Genomic DNA, 22,670 nt, shown 5'->3' on the forward strand with positions numbered 1-22,670 from the left:
GTAGAGCCCCACGTTGGGCTATGTTGTTTTAGGCAAGAAATGAACCTGAGATGAATGTCCTCACCGTCAGACCAATGTTAAAGTTTGGCTCCAACTCACGATGCCACAAGCATCCCAGTCCAATGATTTCCTCACTGTTGTAAATAGCATCATCTATGATATATGTTGCAGTACTGAAGGCATTCCGTTTGAACAGCCGTCCACGGCACAAAATAACATCTCCAAGCTCCAAGTCACAACCTCTTTTTTTTATCGTTTATAAAAACATCACCAACAACCTACCTTGTGTTTTTTTGTAAAGTACCAACTACCCTTTTAGACAGCTAAATTATCTTTGACTCTCACAGCCTTTGATTCCTCTCATTACGGGTAACTAGCATCATCCGTCAAATACTTTGCAGGACCAAGGGAAATCTCAGGGTCGTGGCTTCGAGCCCCACGTTGGGCTATATTGTTTTAGGCAAGAAATTAACCTGAGATGAATGTCTTCACCGTCAGACCAATGTTAAAGTTTGGCTCCAACTCACGATGCCACAAGCATCCCAGTCCAATGATTTCCTCACTGTTGTAAATAGCATCATCTATGATATATGTCGCAGTACTGAAGGCATTCCGTTTGAACAGCCGTCCACGGCACAAAATAACATCTCCCAAGAATAAGCTCCAAGTCACAACCTCTTTTTTTATCGTTTATGAAACATCACCAACCACCTACCTTGTGTTTTGTAAAGTACCAACTACCCTTTTAGACAGCTCAGTTATTTATTTGACTCTCTCAGCCTTCTATTTCTCTCATTAATGGTAACTAGCATCATCCTGTCAAATACTTTGCAGGACCAAAGGCATTACTTAAACTAAGTAGTTGATAGTATACAATAGCATTACCCAAAGAGGGGCTCGAACCCACTACCCTTTTTCTTATGTGCTATGCCTGACTAGCTCAGTCGGTAGAGCATGAGACTCTTAATCTCAGGGTCGTGGGTTCGAGCCCCACGTTGGGCTATGTTGTTTTTAGGCAAGAAATGAACCTGAGATGAATGTCCTCACCGTCAGACCAATGTTAAAGTTTGGCTCCAACTCACGATGCCACAAGCATCCCAGTCCAATGATTTCCTCACTGTTGTAAATAGCATCATCTATGATATATGTTGCAGTACTGAAGGCATTCCGTTTGAACAGCCGTCCACGGCACAAAATAACATCTCCAAGCTCCAAGTCACAAACCTCTTTTTTTTATCGTTTATGAAACATCACCAACCACCTACCTTGTGTTTTGTAAAGTACCAACTACCCTTTTAGACAGCTCAGTTATTTATTTGACTCTCTCAGCCTTTTATTCCTCTCATTAATGGTAACTAGCATCATCCGTCAAATACTTTGCAGGACCAAAGGCATTACTTAAACTAAGTAGTTGATAGTATACAATAGCATTACCCAAAGAGGGGCTCGAACCCACTACCCTTTTTTCTTATGTGCTATGCCTGACTAGCTCAGTCGGTAGAGCCCCACGTTGGGCTATGTTGTTTTAGGCAAGAAATGAACCTGAGATGAATGTCCTCACCGTCAGACCAATGTTAAAGTTTGGCTCCAACTCACGATGCCACAAGCATCCCAGTCCAATGATTTCCTCACTGTTGTAAATAGCATCATCTATGATATATGTTGCAGTACTGAAGGCATTCCGTTTGAACAGCCGTCCACGGCACAAAATAACATCTCCAAGCTCCAAGTCACAACCTCTTTTTTTATCGTTTATAAAAACATCACCAACAACCTACCTTGTGTTTTTTTGTAAAGTACCAACTACCCTTTTAGACAGCTAAATTATCTTTGACTCTCACAGCCTTTGATTCCTCTCATTACGGGTAACTAGCATCATCCGTCAAATACTTTGCAGGACCAAGGGAAATCTCAGGGTCGTGGCTTCGAGCCCCACGTTGGGCTATATTGTTTTAGGCAAGAAATTAACCTGAGATGAATGTCTTCACCGTCAGACCAATGTTAAAGTTTGGCTCCAACTCACGATGCCACAAGCATCCCAGTCCAATGATTTCCTCACTGTTGTAAATAGCATCATCTATGATATATGTCGCAGTACTGAAGGCATTCCGTTTGAACAGCCGTCCACGGCACAAAATAACATCTCCCAAGAATAAGCTCCAAGTCACAACCTCTTTTTTTATCGTTTATGAAACATCACCAACCACCTACCTTGTGTTTTGTAAAGTACCAACTACCCTTTTAGACAGCTCAGTTATTTATTTGACTCTCTCAGCCTTCTATTTCTCTCATTAATGGTAACTAGCATCATCCTGTCAAATACTTTGCAGGACCAAAGGCATTACTTAACTAAGTAGTTGATAGTATACAATAGCATTACCCAAAGAGGGGCTCGAACCCACTACCCTTTTTATTATGTGCTATGCCTGACTAGCTCAGTCGGTAGAGCATGAGACTCTTAATCTCAGGGTCGTGGGTTCGAGCCCCACGTTGGGCTATGTTGTTTTAGGCAAGAAATGAACCTGAGATGAATGTCCTCACCGTCAGACCAATGTTAAAGTTTGGCTCCAACTCACGATGCCACAAGCATCCCAGTCCAATGATTTCCTCACTGTTGTAAATAGCATCATCTATGATATATGTTGCAGTACTGAAGGCATTCCGTTTGAACAGCCGTCCACGGCACAAAATAACATCTCCAAGCTCCAAGTCACAACCTCTTTTTTTATCGTTTATGAAACATCACCAACCACCTACCTTGTGTTTTGTAAAGTACCAACTACCCTTTTAGACAGCTCAGTTATTTATTTGACTCTCTCAGCCTTTTATTCCTCTCATTAATGGTAACTAGCATCATCCGTCAAATACTTTGCAGGACCAAAGGCATTACTTAAACTAAGTAGTTGATAGTATACAATAGCATTACCCAAAGAGGGGCTCGAACCCACTACCCTTTTTATTGTGTTCTATGCCTGACTAGCTCAGTCGGTAGAGCATGAGACTCTTAATCTCAGGGTCGTGGGTTCGAGCCCCACGTTGGGCTATGTTGTTTTAGGCAAGAAATGAACCTGAGATGAATGTCCTCACCGTCAGACCAATGTTAAAGTTTGGCTCCAACTCACGATGCCACAAGCATCCCAGTCCAATGATTTCCTCACTGTTGTAAATAGCATCATCTATGATATATGTCGCAGTACTGAAGGCATTCCGTTTGAACAGCCGTCCACGGCACAAAATAACATCTCCCAAGAATAAGCTTCAAGTCACAACCTCTTTTTTTATCGTTTATGAAACATCACCAACCACCTACCTTGTGTTTTGTAAAGTACCAACTACCCTTTTAGACAGCTCAGTTATTTATTTGACTCTCTCAGCCTTTTATTCCTCTCATTAATGGTAACTAGCATCATCCGTCAAATACTTTGCAGGACCAAGGGAAATCTCAGGGTCGTGGCTTCGAGCCCCACGTTGGGCTATATTGTTTTAGGCAAGAAATTAACCTGAGATGAATGTCTTCACCGTCAGACCAATGTTAAAGTTGGGCTCCAACTCACGATGCCACAAGCATCCCAGTCCAATGATTTCCTCACTGTTGTAAATAGCATCATCTATGATATATGTTCGCAGTACTGAAGGCATTCCGTTTGAACAGCCGTCCACGGCACAAAATAACATCTCCAAGCTCCAAGTCACAACCTCTTTTTTTATCGTTTATAAAAACATCACCAACAACCTACCTTGTGTTTTTTTGTAAAGTACCAACTACCCTTTTAGACAGCTAAATTATCTTTGACTCTCACAGCCTTTGATTCCTCTCATTACGGGTAACTAGCATCATCCGTCAAATACTTTGCAGGACCAAGGGAAATCTCAGGGTCGTGGCTTCGAGCCCCACGTTGGGCTATATTGTTTTAGGCAAGAAATTAACCTGAGATGAATGTCTTCACCGTCAGACCAATGTTAAAGTTTGGCTCCAACTCACGATGCCACAAGCATCCCAGTCCAATGATTCCTCACTGTTGTAAATAGCATCATCTATGATATATGTCGCAGAGTACTGAAGGCATTCCGTTTGAACAGCCGTCCACGGCACAAAATAACATCTCCCAAGAATAGCTTCAAGTCACAACCTCTTTTTTTATCGTTTATGAAACATCACCAACCACCTACCTTGTGTTTTGTAAAGTACCAACTACCCTTTTAGACAGCTCAGTTATTTATTTGACTCTCTCAGCCTTCTATTCCTCTCATTAATGGTAACTAGCATCATCCGTCAAATACTTTGCAGGACCAAAGGCATTACTTAAACTAAGTAGTTGATAGTATACAATAGCATTACCCAAAGAGGGGCTCGAACCCACTACCCTTTTTATTGTGTGCTATGCCTGACTAGCTCAGTCGGTAGAGCATGAGACTCTTAATCTCAGGGTCGTGGGTTCGAGCCCCACGTTGGGCTATGTTGTTTTAGGCAAGAAATGAACCTGAGATGAATGTCCTCACCGTCAGACCAATGTTAAAGTTTGGCTCCAACTCACGATGCCACAAGCATCCCAGTCCAATGATTTCCTCACTGTTGTAAATAGCATCATCTATGATATATGTTGCAGTACTGAAGGCATTCCGTTTGAACAGCCGTCCACGGCACAAAATAACATCTCCAAGCTCCAAGTCACAACCTCTTTTTTTATCGTTTATAAAAACATCACCAACAACCTACCTTGTGTTTTTTTGTAAAGTACCAACTACCCTTTTAGACAGCTAAATTATCTTTGACTCTCACAGCCTTTGATTCCTCTCATTACGGGTAACTAGCATCATCCGTCAAATACTTTGCAGGACCAAGGGAAATCTCAGGGTCGTGGCTTCGAGCCCCACGTTGGGCTATATTGTTTTAGGCAAGAAATTAACCTGAGATGAATGTCTTCACCGTCAGACCAATGTTAAAGTTTGGCTCCAACTCACGATGCCACAAGCATCCCAGTCCAATGATTTCCTCACTGTTGTAAATAGCATCATCTATGATATATGTCGCAGTACTGAAGGCATTCCGTTTGAACAGCCGTCCACGGCACAAAATAACATCTCCCAAGAATAAGCTCCAAGTCACAACCTCTTTTTTTATCGTTTATGAAACATCACCAACCACCTACCTTGTGTTTTGTAAAGTACCAACTACCCTTTTAGACAGCTCAGTTATTTATTTGACTCTCTCAGCCTTCTATTTCTCTCATTAATGGTAACTAGCATCATCTGTCAAATACTTTGCAGGACCAAAGGCATTACTTAAACTAAGTAGTTGATAGTATACAATAGCATTACCCAAAGAGGGGCTCGAACCCACTACCCTTTTTTCTTATGTGCTATGCCTGACTAGCTCAGTCGGTAGAGCCCCACGTTGGGCTATGTTGTTTTAGGCAAGAAATGAACCTGAGATGAATGTCCTCACCGTCAGACCAATGTTAAAGTTTGGCTCCAACTCACGATGCCACAAGCATCCCAGTCCAATGATTTCCTCACTGTTGTAAATAGCATCATCTATGATACATGTTGCAGTACTGAAGGCATTCCGTTTGAACAGCCGTCCACGGTACAAAATAACATCTCCAAGCTCCAAGTCACAACCTCTTTTTTTATCGTTTATGAAACATCACCAACCACCTACCTTGTGTTTTGTAAAGTACCAACTACCCTTTTAGACAGCTCAGTTATTTATTTGACTCTCTCAGCCTTTTATTCCTCTCATTAATGGTAACTAGCATCATCCGTCAAATACTTTGCAGGACCAAAGGCATTACTTATACTAAGTAGTTGATAGTATACAATAGCATTACCCAAAGAGGGGCTCGAACCCACTACCCTTTTTATTGTGTTCTATGCCTGACTAGCTCAGTCGGTAGAGCATGAGACTCTTAATCATCAGGGTCGTGGGTTCGAGCCCCACGTTGGGCTATGTTGTTTTAGGCAAGAAATTAACCTGAGATGAATGTCCTCACCGTCAGACCAATGTTAAAGTTTGGCTCCAACTCACGATGCCACAAGCATCCCAGTCCAATGATTTCCTCACTGTTGTAAATAGCATCATCTATGATATATGTCGCAGTACTGAAGGCATTCCGTTTGAACAGCCGTCCACGGCACAAAATAACATCTCCCAAGAATAAGCTTCAAGTCACAACCTCTTTTTTTATCGTTTATGAAACATCACCAACCACCTACCTTGTGTTTTGTAAAGTACCAACTACCCTTTTAGACAGCTCAGTTATTTATTTGACTCTCTCAGCCTTCTATTCCTCTCATTAATGGTAACTAGCATCATCCGTCAAATACTTTGCAGGACAAAAGGCATTACTTAAACTAAGTAGTTGATAGTATACAATAGCATTAACCAAAGAGGGGCTCGAACCCACTACCCTTTTTATTGTGTGCTATGCCTGACTAGCTCAGTCGGTAGAGCATGAGACTCTTAATCTCAGGGTCGTGGGTTCGAGCCCCACGTTGGGCTATGTTGTTTTAGGCAAGAAATTAACCTGAGATGAATGTCCTCACCGTCAGACCAATGTTAAAGTTTGGCTCCAACTCACGATGCCACAAGCATCCCAGTCCAATGATTTCCTCACTGTTGTAAATAGCATCATCTATGATATATGTTGCAGTACTGAAGGCATTCCGTTTGAACAGCCGTCCACGGCACAAAATAACATCTCCAAGCTCCAAGTCACAACCTCTTTTTTTATCGTTTATAAAAACATCACCAACAACCTACCTTGTGTTTTTTTGTAAAGTACCAACTACCCTTTTAGACAGCTAAATTATCTTTGACTCTCACAGCCTTTGATTCCTCTCATTACGGGTAACTAGCATCATCCGTCAAATACTTTGCAGGACCAAGGGAAATCTCAGGGTCGTGGCTTCGAGCCCCACGTTGGGCTATATTGTTTTAGGCAAGAAATTAACCTGAGATGAATGTCTTCACCGTCAGACCAATGTTAAAGTTTGGCTCCAACTCACGATGCCACAAGCATCCCAGTCCAATGATTTCCTCACTGTTGTAAATAGCATCATCTATGATATATGTCGCAGTACTGAAGGCATTCCGTTTGAACAGCCGTCCACGGCACAAAATAACATCTCCCAAGAATAAGCTCCAAGTCACAACCTCTTTTTTTATCGTTTATGAAACATCACCAACCACCTACCTTGTGTTTTGTAAAGTACCAACTACCCTTTTAGACAGCTCAGTTATTTATTTGACTCTCTCAGCCTTCTATTTCTCTCATTAATGGTAACTAGCATCATCTGTCAAATACTTTGCAGGACCAAAGGCATTACTTAAACTAAGTAGTTGATAGTATACAATAGCATTACCCAAAGAGGGGCTCGAACCCACTACCCTTTTTTCTTATGTGCTATGCCTGACTAGCTCAGTCGGTAGAGCCCCACGTTGGGCTATGTTGTTTTAGGCAAGAAATGAACCTGAGATGAATGTCCTCACCGTCAGACCAATGTTAAAGTTTGGCTCCAACTCACGATGCCACAAGCATCCCAGTCCAATGATTTCCTCACTGTTGTAAATAGCATCATCTATGATATATGTTGCAGTACTGAAGGCATTCCGTTTGAACAGCCGTCCACGGCACAAAATAACATCTCCAAGCTCCAAGTCACAACCTCTTTTTTTATCGTTTATGAAACATCACCAACCACCTACCTTGTGTTTTGTAAAGTACCAACTACCCTTTTAGACAGCTCAGTTATTTATTTGACTCTCTCAGCCTTTTATTCCTCTCATTAATGGTAACTAGCATCATCCGTCAAATACTTTGCAGGACCAAAGGCATTACTTATACTAAGTAGTTGATAGTATACAATAGCATTACCCAAAGAGGGGCTCGAACCCACTACCCTTTTATTGTGTTCTATGCCTGACTAGCTCAGTCGGTAGAGCATGAGACTCTTAATCTCAGGGTCGTGGGTTCGAGCCCCACGTTGGGCTATGTTGTTTTAGGCAAGAAATTAACCTGAGATGAATGTCCTCACCGTCAGACCAATGTTAAAGTTTGGCTCCAACTCACGATGCCACAAGCATCCCAGTCCAATGATTTCCTCACTGTTGTAAATAGCATCATCTATGATATATGTCGCAGTACTGAAGGCATTCCGTTTGAACAGCCGTCCACGGCACAAAATAACATCTCCCAAGAATAAGCTCCAAGTCACAACCTCTTTTTTTATCGTTTATGAAACATCACCAACCACCTACCTTGTGTTTTGTAAAGTACCAACTACCCTTTTAGACAGCTCAGTTATTTATTTGACTCTCTCAGCCTTCTATTCCTCTCATTAATGGTAACTAGCATCATCCTGTCAAATACTTTGCAGGACCAAAGGCATTACTTAAACTAAGTAGTTGATAGTATACAATAGCATTACCCAAAGAGGGGCTCGAACCCACTACCCTTTTTATTGTGTGCTATGCCTGACTAGCTCAGTCGGTAGAGCATGAGACTCTTAATCTCAGGGTCGTGGGTTCGAGCCCCACGTTGGGCTATGTTGTTTTAGGCAAGAAATTAACCTGAGATGAATGTCCTCACCTGTCAGACCAATGTTAAAGTTTGGCTCCAACTCACGATGCCACAAGCATCCCAGTCCAATGATTTCCTCACTGTTGTAAATAGCATCATCTATGATATATGTCGCAGTACTGAAGGCATTCCGTTTGAACAGCCGTCCACGGCACAAAATAACATCTCCCAAGAATAAGCTTCAAGTCACAACCTCTTTTTTTATCGTTTATGAAACATCACCAACCACCTACCTTGTGTTTTGTAAAGTACCAACTACCCTTTTAGACAGCTCAGTTATTTATTTGACTCTCTCAGCCTTCTATTCCTCTCATTAATGGTAACTAGCATCATCCGTCAAATACTTTGCAGGACCAAAGGCATTACTTAAACTAAGTAGTTGATAGTATACAATAGCATTACCCAAAGAGGGGCTCGAACCCACTACCCTTTTTATTGTGTGCTATGCCTGACTAGCTCAGTCGGTAGAGCATGAGACTCTTAATCTCAGGGTCGTGGGTTCGAGCCCCACGTTGGGCTATGTTGTTTTAGGCAAGAAATCAACCTGAGATGAATGTCCTCACTGTCAGACCAATGTTAAAGTTTGGCTCCAACTCACGATGCCACAAGCATCCCAGTCCAATGATTTCCTCACTGTTGTAAATAGCATCATCTATGATATATGTCGCAGTACTGAAGGCATTCCGTTTGAACAGCCGTCCACGGCACAAAATAACATCTCCCAAGAATAAGCTCCAATTCACAACCTCTTTTTTTATCGTTTATGAAACATCACCAACCACCTACCTTGTGTTTTGTAAAGTACCAACTACCCTTTTAGACAGCTCAGTTATTTATTTGACTCTCTCAGCCTTCTATTCCTCTCATTAATGGTAACTAGCATCATCCGTCAAATACTTTGCAGGACAAAAGGCATTACTTAAACTAAGTAGTTGATAGTATACAATAGCATTAACCAAAGAGGGGCTCGAACCCACTACCCTTTTTATTGTGTGCTATGCCTGACTAGCTCAGTCGGTAGAGCATGAGACTCTTAATCTCAGGGTCGTGGGTTCGAGCCCCACGTTGGGCTATGTTGTTTTAGGCAAGAAATGAACCTGAGATGAATGTCCTCACCGTCAGACCAATGTTAAAGTTTGGCTCCAACTCACGATGCCACAAGCATCCCAGTCCAATGATTTCCTCACTGTTGTAAATAGCATCATCTATGATATATGTTGCAGTACTGAAGGCATTCCGTTTGAACAGCCGTCCACGGCACAAAATAACATCTCCAAGCTCCAAGTCACAACCTCTTTTTTTATCGTTTATAAAAACATCACCAACAACCTACCTTGTGTTTTTTTGTAAAGTACCAACTACCCTTTTAGACAGGTAAATTATCTTTGACTCTTACAGCCTTTGATTCCTCTCATTACGGGTAACTAGCATCATCTGTCATATACGTTGCAGGACCAAACGAACTCTCAGGGTCGTGGCTTCGAGCCCCACGTTGGCTATATTGTTTTAGGCAAGAAATTAACCTGAGATGAATGTCTTCACCGTCAGACCAATGTTAAAGTTGGGCTCCAACTCACGATGCCACAAGCATCCCAGTCCAATGATTTCCTCACTGTTGTAAATAGCATCATCTATGATATATGTCGCAGTACTGAAGGCATTCCGTTTGAACAGCCGTCCACGGCACAAAATAACATCTCCCAAGAATAAGCTCCAAGTCACAACCTCTTTTTTTATCGTTTATGAAACATCACCAACCACCTACCTTGTGTTTTGTAAAGTACCAACTACCCTTTTAGACAGCTCAGTTATTTATTTGACTCTCTCAGCCTTCTATTTCTCTCATTAATGGTAACTAGCATCATCTGTCAAATACTTTGCAGGACCAAAGGCATTACTTAAACTAAGTAGTTGATAGTATACAATAGCATTACCCAAAGAAGGGGCTCGAACCCACTACCCTTTTTTTCTTATGTGCTATGCCTGACTAGCTCAGTCGGTAGAGCCCCACGTTGGGCTATGTTGTTTTAGGCAAGAAATGAACCTGAGATGAATGTCCTCACCGTCAGACCAATGTTAAAGTTTGGCTCCAACTCACGATGCCACAAGCATCCCAGTCCAATGATTTCCTCACTGTTGTAAATAGCATCATCTATGATATATGTCGCAGTACTGAAGGCATTCCGTTTGAACAGCCGTCCACGGCACAAAATAACATCTCCAAGCTCCAAGTCACAACCTCTTTTTTTATCGTTTATGAAACATCACCAACCACCTACCTTGTGTTTTGTAAAGTACCAACTACCCTTTTAGACAGCTCAGTTATTTATTTGACTCTCTCAGCCTTCTATTCCTCTCATTAATGGTAACTAGCATCATCCGTCAAATACTTTGCAGGACCAAAGGCATTACTTATACTAAGTAGTTCATAGTATACAATAGCATTACCCAAAGAGGGCTCGAACCCACTACCCTTTTTATTGTGTTCTATGCCTGACTAGCTCAGTCGGTAGAGCATGAGACTCTTAATCTCAGGGTCGTGGGTTCGAGCCCCACGTTGGGCTATGTTGTTTTAGGCAAGAAATTAACCTGAGATGAATGTCCTCACCGTCAGACCAATGTTAAAGTTTGGCTCCAACTCACGATGCCACAAGCATCCCAGTCCAATGATTTCCTCACTGTTGTAAATAGCATCATCTATGATATATGTCGCAGTACTGAAGGCATTCCGTTTGAACAGCCGTCCACGGCACAAAATAACATCTCCCAAGAATAAGCTCAAGTCACAACCTCTTTTTTTATCGTTTATGAAACATCACCAACCACCTACCTTGTGTTTTGTAAAGTACCAACTACCCTTTTAGACAGCTCAGTTATTTATTTGACTCTCTCAGCCTTCTATTTCTCTCATTAATGGTAACTAGCATCATCCGTCAAATACTTTGCAGGACCAAAGGCATTACTTAAACTAAGTAGTTGATAGTATACAATAGCATTACCCAAAGAGGGGCTCGAACCCACTACCCTTTTATTGTGTGCTATGCCTGACTAGCTCAGTCGGTAGAGCATGAGACTCTTAATCTCAGGGTCGTGGGTTCGAGCCCCACGTTGGGCTATGTTGTTTTAGGCAAGAAATTAACCTGAGATGAATGTCCTCACTGTCAGACCAATGTTAAAGTTTGGCTCCAACTCACGATGCCACAAGCATCCCAGTCCAATGATTTCCTCACTGTTGTAAATAGCATCATCTATGATATATGTCGCAGTACTGAAGGCATTCCGTTTGAACAGCCGTCCACGGCACAAAATAACATCTCCCAAGAATAAGCTTCAAGTCACAACCTCTTTTTTTTATCGTTTATGAAACATCACCAACCACCTACCTTGTGTTTTGTAAAGTACCAACTACCCTTTTAGACAGCTCAGTTATTTATTTGACTCTCTCAGCCTTCTATTCCTCTCATTAATGGTAACTAGCATCATCCGTCAAATACTTTGCAGGACCAAAGGCATTACTTAAACTAAGTAGTTGATAGTATACAATAGCATTACCCAAAGAGGGGCTCGAACCCACTACCCTTTTTATTGTGTGCTATGCCTGACTAGCTCAGTCGGTAGAGCATGAGACTCTTAATCTCAGGGTCGTGGGTTCGAGCCCCACGTTGGGCTATGTTGTTTAGGCAAGAAATTAACCTGAGATGAATGTCCTCACTGTCAGACCAATGTTAAAGTTTGGCTCCAACTCACGATGCCACAAGCATCCCAGTCCAATGATTTCCTCACTGTTGTAAATAGCATCATCTATGATATATGTCGCAGTACTGAAGGCATTCCGTTTGAACAGCCGTCCACGGCACAAAATAACATCTCCCAAGAATAAGCTCCAATTCACAACCTCTTTTTTTATCGTTTATGAAACATCACCAACCACCTACCTTGTGTTTTGTAAAGTACCAACTACCCTTTTAGACAGCTCAGTTATTTATTTGACTCTCTCAGCCTTCTATTCCTCTCATTAATGGTAACTAGCATCATCCGTCAAATACTTTGCAGGACCAAAAGGCATTACTTAAACTAAGTAGTTGATAGTATAAAATAGCATTAACCAAAGAGGGGCTCGAACCCACTACCCTTTTTATTGTGTGCTATGCCTGACTAGCTCAGTCGGTAGAGCATGAGACTCTTAATCTCAGGGTCGTGGGTTCGAGCCCCACGTTGGGCTATGTTGTTTTAGGCAAGAAATGAACCTGAGATGAATGTCCTCACCGTCAGACCAATGTTAAAGTTTGGCTCCAACTCACGATGCCACAAGCATCCCAGTCCAATGATTTCCTCACTGTTGTAAATAGCATCATCTATGATATATGTTGCAGTACTGAAGGCATTCCGTTTGAACAGCCGTCCACGGCACAAAATAACATCTCCAAGCTCCAAGTCACAACCTCTTTTTTATCGTTTATGAAACATCACCAACCACCTACCTTGTGTTTTTTTGTAAAGTACCAACTACCCTTTTAGACAGCTAAATTATCTTTGACTCTCACAGCCTTTGATTCCTCTCATTACGGGTAACTAGCATCATCCGTCAAATACTTTGCAGGACCAAGGGAAATCTCAGGGTCGTGGCTTCGAGCCCCACGTTGGGCTATATTGTTTTAGGCAAGAAATTAACCTGAGATGAATGTCTTCACCGTCAGACCAATGTTAAAGTTTGGCTCCAACTCACGATGCCACAAGCATCCCAGTCCAATGATTTCCTCACTGTTGTAAATAGCATCATCTATGATATATGTCGCAGTACTGAAGGCATTCCGTTTGAACAGCCGTCCACGGCACAAAATAACATCTCCCAAGAATAAGCTCCAAGTCACAACCTCTTTTTTTATCGTTTATGAAACATCACCAACCACCTACCTTGTGTTTTGTAAAGTACCAACTACCCTTTTAGACAGCTCAGTTATTTATTTGACTCTCTCAGCCTTCTATTTCTCTCATTAATGGTAACTAGCATCATCTGTCAAATACTTTGCAGGACCAAAGGCATTACTTAAACTAAGTAGTTGATAGTATACAATAGCATTACCCAAAGAGGGGCTCGAACCCACTACCCTTTTTTCTTATGTGCTATGCTGACTAGCTCAGTCGGTAGAGCCCCACGTTGGGCTATGTTGTTTTAGGCAAGAAATGAACCTGAGATGAATGTCCTCACCGTCAGACCAATGTTAAAGTTTGGCTCCAACTCACGATGCCACAAGCATCCCAGTCCAATGATTTCCTCACTGTTGTAAATAGCATCATCTATGATATATGTTGCAGTACTGAAGGCATTCCGTTTGAACAGCCGTCCACGGCACAAAATAACATCTCCAAGCTCCAAGTCACAACCTCTTTTTTTATCGTTTATGAAACATCACCAACCACCTACCTTGTGTTTTTGTAAAGTACCAACTACCCTTTTAGACAGCTCAGTATTTATTTGACTCTCTCAGCCTTTTATTCCTCTCATTAATGGTAACTAGCATCATCCGTCAAATACTTTGCAGGACCAAAGGCATTACTTATACTAAGTAGTTGATAGTATACAATAGCATTACCCAAAGAGGGGCTCGAACCCACTACCCTTTTTATTGTGTTCTATGCCTGACTAGCTCAGTCGGTAGAGCATGAGACTCTTAATCTCAGGGTCGTGGGTTCGAGCCCCACGTTGGGCTATGTTGTTTTAGGCAAGAAATTAACCTGAGATGAATGTCCTCACCGTCAGACCAATGTTAAAGTTTGGCTCCAACTCACGATGCCACAAGCATCCCAGTCCAATGATTTCCTCACTGTTGTAAATAGCATCATCTATGATATATGTCGCAGTACTGAAGGCATTCCGTTTGAACAGCCGTCCACGGCACAAAATAACATCTCCCAAGAATAAGCTTCATGTCACAACCTCTTTTTTTATCGTTTATGAAACATCACCAACCACCTACCTTGTGTTTTGTAAAGTACCAACTACCCTTTTAGACAGCTCAGTTATTTATTTGACTCTCTCAGCCTTCTATTCCTCTCATTAATGGTAACTAGCATCATCCGTCAAATACTTTGCAGGACCAAAGGCATTACTTAAACTAAGTAGTTGATAGTATACAATAGCATTACCCAAAGAGGGGCTCGAACCCACTACCCTTTTTATTGTGTTCTATGCCTGACTAGCTCAGTCGGTAGAGCATGAGACTCTTAATCTCAGGGTCGTGGGTTCGAGCCCCACGTTGGGCTATGTTGTTTTAGGCAAGAAATGAACCTGAGATGAATGTCCTCACCGTCAGACCAATGTTAAAGTTTGGCTCCAACTCACGATGCCACAAGCATCCCAGTCCAATGATTTCCTCACTGTTGTAAATAGCATCATCTATGATATATGTCGCAGTACTGAAGGCATTCCGTTTGAACAGCCGTCCACGGCACAAAATAACATCTCCCAAGAATAAGCTTCAAGTCACAACCTCTTTTTTTATCGTTTATGAAACATCACCAACCACCTACCTTGTGTTTTGTAAAGTACCAACTACCCTTTTAGACAGCTCAGTTATTTATTTGACTCTCTCAGCCTTCTATTCCTCTCATTAATGGTAACTAGCATCATCCGTCAAATACTTTGCAGGACCAAAGGCATTACTTAAACTAAGTAGTTGATAGTATACAATAGCATTAACCAAAGAGGGGCTCGAACCCACTACCCTTTTTATTGTGTGCTATGCCTGACTAGCTCAGTCGGTAGAGCATGAGACTCTTAATCTCAGGGTCGTGGGTTCGAGCCCCACGTTGGGCTATGTTGTTTTAGGCAAGAAATTAACCTGAGATGAATGTCCTCACCTGTCAGACCAATGTTAAAGTTTGGCTCCAACTCACGATGCCACAAGCATCCCAGTCCAATGATTTCCTCACTGTTGTAAATAGCATCATCTATGATATATGTCGCAGTACTGAAGGCATTCCGTTTGAACAGCCGTCCACGGCACAAAATAACATCTCCAAGAATAAGCTCCAATTCACAACCTCTTTTTTTATCGTTTATGAAACATCACCAACCACCTACCTTGTGTTTTGTAAAGTACCAACTACCCTTTTAGACAGCTCAGTTATTTATTTGACTCTCTCAGCCTTCTATTCCTCTCATTAATGGTAACTAGCATCATCTGTCAAATACTTTGCAGGACCAAAGGCATTACTTAAACTAAGTAGTTGATAGTATACAATAGCATTACCCAAAGAGGGGCTCGAACCCACTACCCTTTTTTTCTTATGTGCTATGCCTGACTAGCTCAGTCGGTTAGAGCCCCACGTTGGGCTATGTTGTTTTAGGCAAGAAATGAACCTGAGATGAATGTCCTCACCGTCAGACCAATGTTAAAGTTTGGCTCCAACTCACGATGCCACAAGCATCCCAGTCCAATGATTTCCTCCTGTTGTAAATAGCATCATCTATGATATATGTTCGCAGTACTGAAGGCATTCCGTTTGAACAGCCGTCCACGGCACAAAATAACATCTCCCAAGAATAAGCTCCAAGTCACAACCTCTTTTTTTATCGTTTATGAAACATCACCAACCACCTACCTTGTGTTTTGTAAAGTACCAACTACCCTTTTAGACAGCTCAGTTATTTATTTGACTCTCTCAGCCTTCTATTTCTCTCATTAATGGTAACTAGCATCATCTGTCAAATACTTTGCAGGACCAAAGGCATTACTTAAACTAAGTAGTTGATAGTATACAATAGCATTACCCAAAGAGGGGCTCGAACCCACTACCCTTTTTTCTTATGTGCTATGCCTGACTAGCTCAGTCGGTAGAGCCCCACGTTGGGCTATGTTGTTTTAGGCAAGAAATGAACCTGATATGAATGTCCTCACCGTCAGACCAATGTTAAAGTTTGGCTCCAACTCACGATGCCACAAGCATCCCAGTCCAATGATTTCCTCACTGTTGTAAATAGCATCATCTATGATATATGTTGCAGTACTGAAGGCATTCCGTTTGAACAGCCGTCCACGGCACAAAATAACATCTCCAAGCTCCAAGTCACAACCTCTTTTTTTATCGTTTATGAAACATCACCAACCACCTACCTTGTGTTTTGTAAAGTACCAACTACCCTTTTAGACAGCTCAGTTATTTATTTGACTCTCTCAGCCTTTTATTCCTCTCATTAATGGTAACTAGCATCATCCGTCAAATACTTTGCAGGACCAAAGGCATTACTTATACTAAGTAGTTGATAGTATACAATAGCATTACCCAAAGAGGGGCTCGAACCCACTACCCTTTTTATTGTGTTCTATGCCTGACTAGCTCAGTCGGTAGAGCATGAGACTCTTAATCTCAGGGTCGTGGGTTCGAGCCCCACGTTGGGCTATGTTGTTTTAGGCAAGAATTAACCTGAGATGAATGTCCTCACCGTCAGACCAATGTTAAAGTTTGGCTCCAACTCACGATGCCACAAGCATCCCAGTCCAATGATTTCCTCACTGTTGTAAATAGCATCATCTATGATATATGTCGCAGTACTGAAGGCATTCCGTTTGAACAGCCGTCCACGGCACAAAATAACATCTCCCAAGAATAAGCTTCCAATGTCACAACCTCTTTTTTTATCGTTTATGAAACATCACCAACCACCTACCTTGTGTTTTGTAAAGTACCAACTACCCTTTTAGACAGCTCAGTTATTTATTTGACTCTCTCAGCCTTTATTCCTCTCATTAATGGTAACTAGCATCATCCGTCAAATACTTTGCAGGACCAAAGGCATTACTTAAACTAAGTAGTTGATAGTATACAATAGCATTACCCAAAGAGGGGCTCGAACCCACTACCCTTTTTATTGTGTTCTATGCCTGACTAGCTCAGTCGGTAGAGCATGAGACTCTTAATCTCAGGGTCGTGGGTTCGAGCCCCACGTTGGGCTATGTTGTTTTAGGCAAGAAATGAACCTGAGATGAATGTCCTCACCGTCAGACCAATGTTAAAGTTTGGCTCCAACTCACGATGCCACAAGCATCCCAGTCCAATGATTTCCTCACTGTTGTAAATAGCATCATCTATGATATATGTCGCAGTACTGAAGGCATTCCGTTTGAACAGCCGTCCACGGCACAAAATAACATCTCCCAAGAATAAGCTTCAAGTCACAACCTCTTTTTTTATCGTTTATGAAACATCACCAACCACCTACCTTGTGTTTTGTAAAGTACCAACTACCCTTTTAGACAGCTCAGTTATTTATTTGACTCTCTCAGCCTTCTATTCCTCTCATTAATGGTAACTAGCATCATCCGTCAATACTTTGCAGGACCAAAGGCATTACTTAAACTAAGTAGTTGATAGTATACAATAGCATTACCCAAAGAGGGGCTCGAACCCACTACCCTTTTTATTGTGTGCTATGCCTGACTAGCTCAGTCGGTAGAGCATGAGACTCTTAATCTCAGGGTCGTGGGTTCGAGCCCCACGTTGGGCTATTTTGTTTTAGGCAAGAAATTAACCTGAGATGAATGTCCTCACTGTCAGACCAATGTTAAAGTTTGGCTCCAACTCACGATGCCACAAGCATCCCAGTCCAATGATTTCCTCACTGTTGTAAATAGCATCATCTATGATATATGTCGCAGTACTGAAGGCATTCCGTTTGAACAGCCGTCCACGGCACAAAATAACATCTCCCAAGAATAAGCTCCAATTCACAACCTCTTTTTTTATCGTTTATGAAACATCACCAACCACCTACCTTGTGTTTTGTAAAGTACCAACTACCCTTTTAGACAGCTCAGTTATTTATTTGACTCTCTCAGCCTTCTATTCCTCTCATTAATGGTAACTAGCATCATCCTGTCAAATACTTTGCAGGACCAAAGGCATTACTTAAACTAAGTAGTTGATAGTATACAATAGCATTACCCAAAGAGGGGCTCGAACCCACTACCCTTTTTTCTTATGTGCTATGCCTGACTAGCTCAGTCGGTAGAGCCCCACGTTGGGCTATGTTGTTTTAGGCAAGAAATGAACCTGAGATGAATGTCCTCACCGTCAGACCAATGTTAAAGTTTGGCTCCAACTCACGATGCCACAAGCATCCCAGTCCAATGATTTCCTCACTGTTGTAAATAGCATCATCTATGATATATGTCGCAGTACTGAAGGCATTCCGTTTGAACAGCCGTCCACGGCACAAAATAACATCTCCCAAGAATAAGCTCCAAGTCACAACCTCTTTTTTTATCGTTTATGAAACATCACCAACCACCTACCTTGTGTTTTGTAAAGTACCAACTACCCTTTTAGACAGCTCAGTTATTTATTTGACTCTCTCAGCCTTCTATTTCTCTCATTAATGGTAACTAGCATCATCTGTCAAATACTTTGCAGGACCAAAGGCATTACTTAAACTAAGTAGTTGATAGTATACAATAGCATTACCCAAAGAGGGGCTCGAACCCACTACCCTTTTTTTCTTATGTGCTATGCCTGACTAGCTCAGTCGGTAGAGCCCCACGTTGGGCTATGTTGTTTTAGGCAAGAAATGAACCTGAGATGAATGTCCTCACCGTCAGACCAATGTTAAAGTTTGGCTCCAACTCACGATGCCACAAGCATCCCAGTCCAATGATTTCCTCACTGTTGTAAATAGCATCATCTATGATATATGTTGCAGTACTGAAGGCATTCCGTTTGAACAGCCGTCCACGGCACAAAATAACATCTCCAAGCTCCAAGTCACAACCTCTTTTTTTATCGTTTATGAAACATCACCAACCACCTACCTTGTGTTTTGTAAAGTACCAACTACCCTTTTAGACAGCTCAGTTATTTATTTGACTCTCTCAGCCTTTTATTCCTCTCATTAATGGTAACTAGCATCATCCGTCAAATACTTTGCAGGACCAAAGGCATTACTTATACTAAGTAGTTGATAGTATACAATAGCATTACCCAAAGAGGGGCTCGAACCCACTACCCTTTTTATTGTGTTCTATGCCTGACTAGCTCAGTCGGTAGAGCATGAGACTCTTAATCTCAGGGTCGTGGGCTTCGAGCCCCACTGTGGGCTATGTTGTTTTAGGCAAGAAATTAACCTGAGATGAATGTCCTCACCGTCAGACCAATGTTAAAGTTTGGCTCCAACTCACGATGCCACAAGCATCCCAGTCCAATGATTCCTCACTGTTGTAAATAGCATCATCTATGATATATGTCGCAGTACTGAAGGCATTCCGTTTGAACAGCCGTCCACGGCACAAAATAACATCTCCCAAGAATAAGCTCCAATGTCACAACCTCTTTTTTTATCGTTTATGAAACATCACCAACCACCTACCTTGTGTTTTGTAAAGTACCAACTACCCTTTTAGACAGCTCAGTTATTTATTTGACTCTCTCAGCCTTCTATTCCTCTCATTAATGGTAACTAGCATCATCCGTCAAATACTTTGCAGGACCAAAGGCATTACTTAAACTAAGTAGTTGATAGTATACAATAGCATTACCCAAAGAGGGGCTCGAACCCACTACCCTTTTTATTGTGTGCTATGCCTGACTAGCTCAGTCGGTAGAGCATGAGACTCTTAATCTCAGGGTCGTGGGTTCGAGCCCCACGTTGGGCTATGTTGTTTTAGGCAAGAAATTAACCTGAGATGAATGTCCTCACTGTCAGACCAATGTTAAAGTTTGGCTCCAACTCACGATACCACAAGCATCCCAGTCCAATGATTTCCTCACTGTTGTAAATAGCATCATCTATGATATATGTCGCAGTACTGAAGGCATTCCGTTTGAACAGCCGTCCACGGCACAAAATAACATCTCCCAAGAATAAGCTCCAAGTCACAACCTCTTTTTTTATCGTTTATGAAACATCACCAACCACCTACCTTGTGCTTTGTAAAGTACCAACTACCCTTTTAGACAGCTCAGTTATTTATTTGACTCTCTCAGCGTTTTATTCCTCTCATTAATGGTAACTAGCATCATCCGTCAAATACTTTGCAGGACCAAAGGCATTACTTAAATTAAGTAGTTGATAGTATACAATAGCATTACCCAAAGAGGGGCTCGAACCCACTACCCTTTTTATTGTGTGCTATGCCTGACTAGCTCAGTCGGTATAGAGCATGAGACTCTTAATCTCAGGGTCGTGGGTTCGAGCCCCACGTTGGGCTATGTTGTTTTAGGCAAGAAATTAACCTGAGATGAATGTCCTCACTGTCAGACCAATGTTAAAGTTTGGCTCCAACTCACGATGCCACAAGCATCCCAGTCCAATGATTTCCTCACTGTTGTAAATAGCATCATCTATGATATATGTCTGCAGTACTGAAGGCATTCCGTTTGAACAGCCGTCCACGGCACAAAATAACATCTCCCAAGAATAAGCTCCAAGTCACAACCTCTTTTTTTATCGTTTATGAAACATCACCAACCACCTACCTTGTGTTTTGTAAAGTACCAACTACCCTTTTAGACAGCTCAGTTATTTATTTGACTCTCTCAGCCTTTTATTCCTCTCATTAATGGTAACTAGCATCATCCGTCAAATACTTTGCAGGACCAAAGGCATTACTTAAACTAAGTAGTTGATAGTATACAATAGCATTACCCAAAGAGGGGCTCGAACCCACTACCCTTTTTATTGTGTGCTATGCCTGACTAGCTCAGTCGGTAGAGCATGAGACTCTTAATCTCAGGGTCGTGGGTTCGAGCCCCACGTTGGGCTATGTTGTTTTAGGCAAGAAATTAACCTGAGATGAATGTCCTCACTGTCAGACCAATGTTAAAGTTTTGGCTCCAACTCACGATGCCACAAGCATCCCAGTCCAATGATTTCCTCACTGTTGTAAATAGCATCATCTATGATATATGTTGCAGTACTGAAGGCATTCCGTTTGAACAGCCGTCCACGGCACAAAATAACATCTCCCAAGAATAAGCTCCAAGTCACAACCTCTTTTTTATCGTTTATAAAAACATCACCAACAACCTACCTTGTGTTTTTTTGTAAAGTACCAACTACCCTTTTAGACAGCTAAATTATCTTTGACTCTCACAGCCTTTGATTCCTCTCATTACGGGTAACTAGCATCATCTGTCATATACGTTGCAGGACCAAGGGAAATCTCAGGGTCGTGGCTTCGAGCCCCACGTTGGGCTATATTGTTTTAGGCAAGAAATTAACCTGAGATGAATGTCCTCACCGTCAGACCAATGTTAAAGTTGGGCTCCAACTCACGATGCCACAAGCATCCCAGTCCAATGATTTCCTCACTGTTGTAAATAGCATCATCTATGATATATGTCGCAGTACTGAAGGCATTCCGTTTGAACAGCCGTCCACGGCACAAAATAACATCTCCCAAGAATAAGCTCCAATTCACAACCTCTTTTTTTATCGTTTATGAAACATCACCAACCACCTACCTTGTGTTTTGTAAAGTACCAACTACCCTTTTAGACAGCTCAGTTATTTATTTGACTCTCTCAGCCTTCTATTCCTCTCACTAATGGTAACTAGCATCATCCGTCAAATACTTTGCAGGACCAAAGGCATTACTTAAACTAAGTAGTTGATAGTATACAATAGCATTACCCAAAGTGGGGCTCGAACCCACGACCCTTTTTATTGTGTGCTATGCCTAACTAGCTCAGTCGGTAGAGCATGAGACTCTTAATCTCAGGGTCGTGGGTTCGAGCCCCATGTTGGGCTATGTTGTTTTAGGCAAGAAATTAACCTGAGATGAATGTCCTCACTGTCAGACCAATGTTAAAGTTTGGCTCCAACTCTCGATGCCACAAGCATCCCAGTCCAATGATTTCCTCACTGTTGTAAATAGCATAATCTATGATATATGTCGCAGTACTGAAGGCATTCCGTTTGAACAGCCGTCCACGGCACAAAATAACATCTCCCAAGAATAAGCTTCATGTCACAACCTCTTTTTTTATCGTTTATGAAACATCACCAACCACCTACCTTGTGCTTTGTAAAGTACCAACTACCCTTTTAGACAGCTCAGTATTATTTGACTCTCTCAGCCTTTTATTCCTCTC

General features: G+C 41.8%; 23 non-coding genes across 23 annotated transcripts; all 23 read left to right on the forward strand.

Annotated features, from left to right (window-relative positions):
• Positions 1 to 929: 929 nt before the first annotated feature.
• Positions 930 to 1,002, forward strand: trnak-cuu. The gene has a single exon. It is a non-coding gene; the product is annotated as a tRNA-Lys (tRNA).
• A 1,422-nt stretch (positions 1,003 to 2,424) lies between these two features.
• Positions 2,425 to 2,497, forward strand: trnak-cuu. The gene has a single exon. It is a non-coding gene; the product is annotated as a tRNA-Lys (tRNA).
• Positions 2,498 to 2,970: 473 nt separating this feature from the next.
• Positions 2,971 to 3,043, forward strand: trnak-cuu. The gene has a single exon. It is a non-coding gene; the product is annotated as a tRNA-Lys (tRNA).
• Positions 3,044 to 4,383: 1,340 nt separating this feature from the next.
• On the forward strand, positions 4,384 to 4,456 carry trnak-cuu. The gene has a single exon. It is a non-coding gene; the product is annotated as a tRNA-Lys (tRNA).
• A 1,973-nt stretch (positions 4,457 to 6,429) lies between these two features.
• On the forward strand, positions 6,430 to 6,502 carry trnak-cuu. Its single transcript has one exon. It is a non-coding gene; the product is annotated as a tRNA-Lys (tRNA).
• Positions 6,503 to 7,920: 1,418 nt separating this feature from the next.
• Positions 7,921 to 7,993, forward strand: trnak-cuu. The gene has a single exon. It is a non-coding gene; the product is annotated as a tRNA-Lys (tRNA).
• A 481-nt stretch (positions 7,994 to 8,474) lies between these two features.
• trnak-cuu lies at positions 8,475 to 8,547 on the forward strand. The gene has a single exon. It is a non-coding gene; the product is annotated as a tRNA-Lys (tRNA).
• Positions 8,548 to 9,028: 481 nt separating this feature from the next.
• trnak-cuu lies at positions 9,029 to 9,101 on the forward strand. Its single transcript has one exon. It is a non-coding gene; the product is annotated as a tRNA-Lys (tRNA).
• A 480-nt stretch (positions 9,102 to 9,581) lies between these two features.
• On the forward strand, positions 9,582 to 9,654 carry trnak-cuu. Its single transcript has one exon. It is a non-coding gene; the product is annotated as a tRNA-Lys (tRNA).
• A 1,419-nt stretch (positions 9,655 to 11,073) lies between these two features.
• Positions 11,074 to 11,146, forward strand: trnak-cuu. The gene has a single exon. It is a non-coding gene; the product is annotated as a tRNA-Lys (tRNA).
• Positions 11,147 to 11,624: 478 nt separating this feature from the next.
• Positions 11,625 to 11,697, forward strand: trnak-cuu. Its single transcript has one exon. It is a non-coding gene; the product is annotated as a tRNA-Lys (tRNA).
• Positions 11,698 to 12,178: 481 nt separating this feature from the next.
• On the forward strand, positions 12,179 to 12,251 carry trnak-cuu. Its single transcript has one exon. It is a non-coding gene; the product is annotated as a tRNA-Lys (tRNA).
• Positions 12,252 to 12,731: 480 nt separating this feature from the next.
• Positions 12,732 to 12,804, forward strand: trnak-cuu. Its single transcript has one exon. It is a non-coding gene; the product is annotated as a tRNA-Lys (tRNA).
• A 1,416-nt stretch (positions 12,805 to 14,220) lies between these two features.
• Positions 14,221 to 14,293, forward strand: trnak-cuu. The gene has a single exon. It is a non-coding gene; the product is annotated as a tRNA-Lys (tRNA).
• A 480-nt stretch (positions 14,294 to 14,773) lies between these two features.
• On the forward strand, positions 14,774 to 14,846 carry trnak-cuu. The gene has a single exon. It is a non-coding gene; the product is annotated as a tRNA-Lys (tRNA).
• Positions 14,847 to 15,326: 480 nt separating this feature from the next.
• Positions 15,327 to 15,399, forward strand: trnak-cuu. The gene has a single exon. It is a non-coding gene; the product is annotated as a tRNA-Lys (tRNA).
• Positions 15,400 to 16,912: 1,513 nt separating this feature from the next.
• trnak-cuu lies at positions 16,913 to 16,985 on the forward strand. The gene has a single exon. It is a non-coding gene; the product is annotated as a tRNA-Lys (tRNA).
• Positions 16,986 to 17,465: 480 nt separating this feature from the next.
• Positions 17,466 to 17,538, forward strand: trnak-cuu. Its single transcript has one exon. It is a non-coding gene; the product is annotated as a tRNA-Lys (tRNA).
• A 479-nt stretch (positions 17,539 to 18,017) lies between these two features.
• Positions 18,018 to 18,090, forward strand: trnak-cuu. Its single transcript has one exon. It is a non-coding gene; the product is annotated as a tRNA-Lys (tRNA).
• A 2,067-nt stretch (positions 18,091 to 20,157) lies between these two features.
• On the forward strand, positions 20,158 to 20,230 carry trnak-cuu. Its single transcript has one exon. It is a non-coding gene; the product is annotated as a tRNA-Lys (tRNA).
• Positions 20,231 to 20,710: 480 nt separating this feature from the next.
• trnak-cuu lies at positions 20,711 to 20,785 on the forward strand. The gene has a single exon. It is a non-coding gene; the product is annotated as a tRNA-Lys (tRNA).
• A 481-nt stretch (positions 20,786 to 21,266) lies between these two features.
• On the forward strand, positions 21,267 to 21,339 carry trnak-cuu. Its single transcript has one exon. It is a non-coding gene; the product is annotated as a tRNA-Lys (tRNA).
• Positions 21,340 to 22,253: 914 nt separating this feature from the next.
• Positions 22,254 to 22,326, forward strand: trnak-cuu. The gene has a single exon. It is a non-coding gene; the product is annotated as a tRNA-Lys (tRNA).
• The last annotated feature ends 344 nt before the right edge of the window (positions 22,327 to 22,670 follow it).

This window comes from Cyclopterus lumpus, chromosome 11, assembly GCF_009769545.1.
Source record: "Cyclopterus lumpus isolate fCycLum1 chromosome 11, fCycLum1.pri, whole genome shotgun sequence".
Taxonomy (NCBI): domain Eukaryota; kingdom Metazoa; phylum Chordata; class Actinopteri; order Perciformes; family Cyclopteridae; genus Cyclopterus; species Cyclopterus lumpus.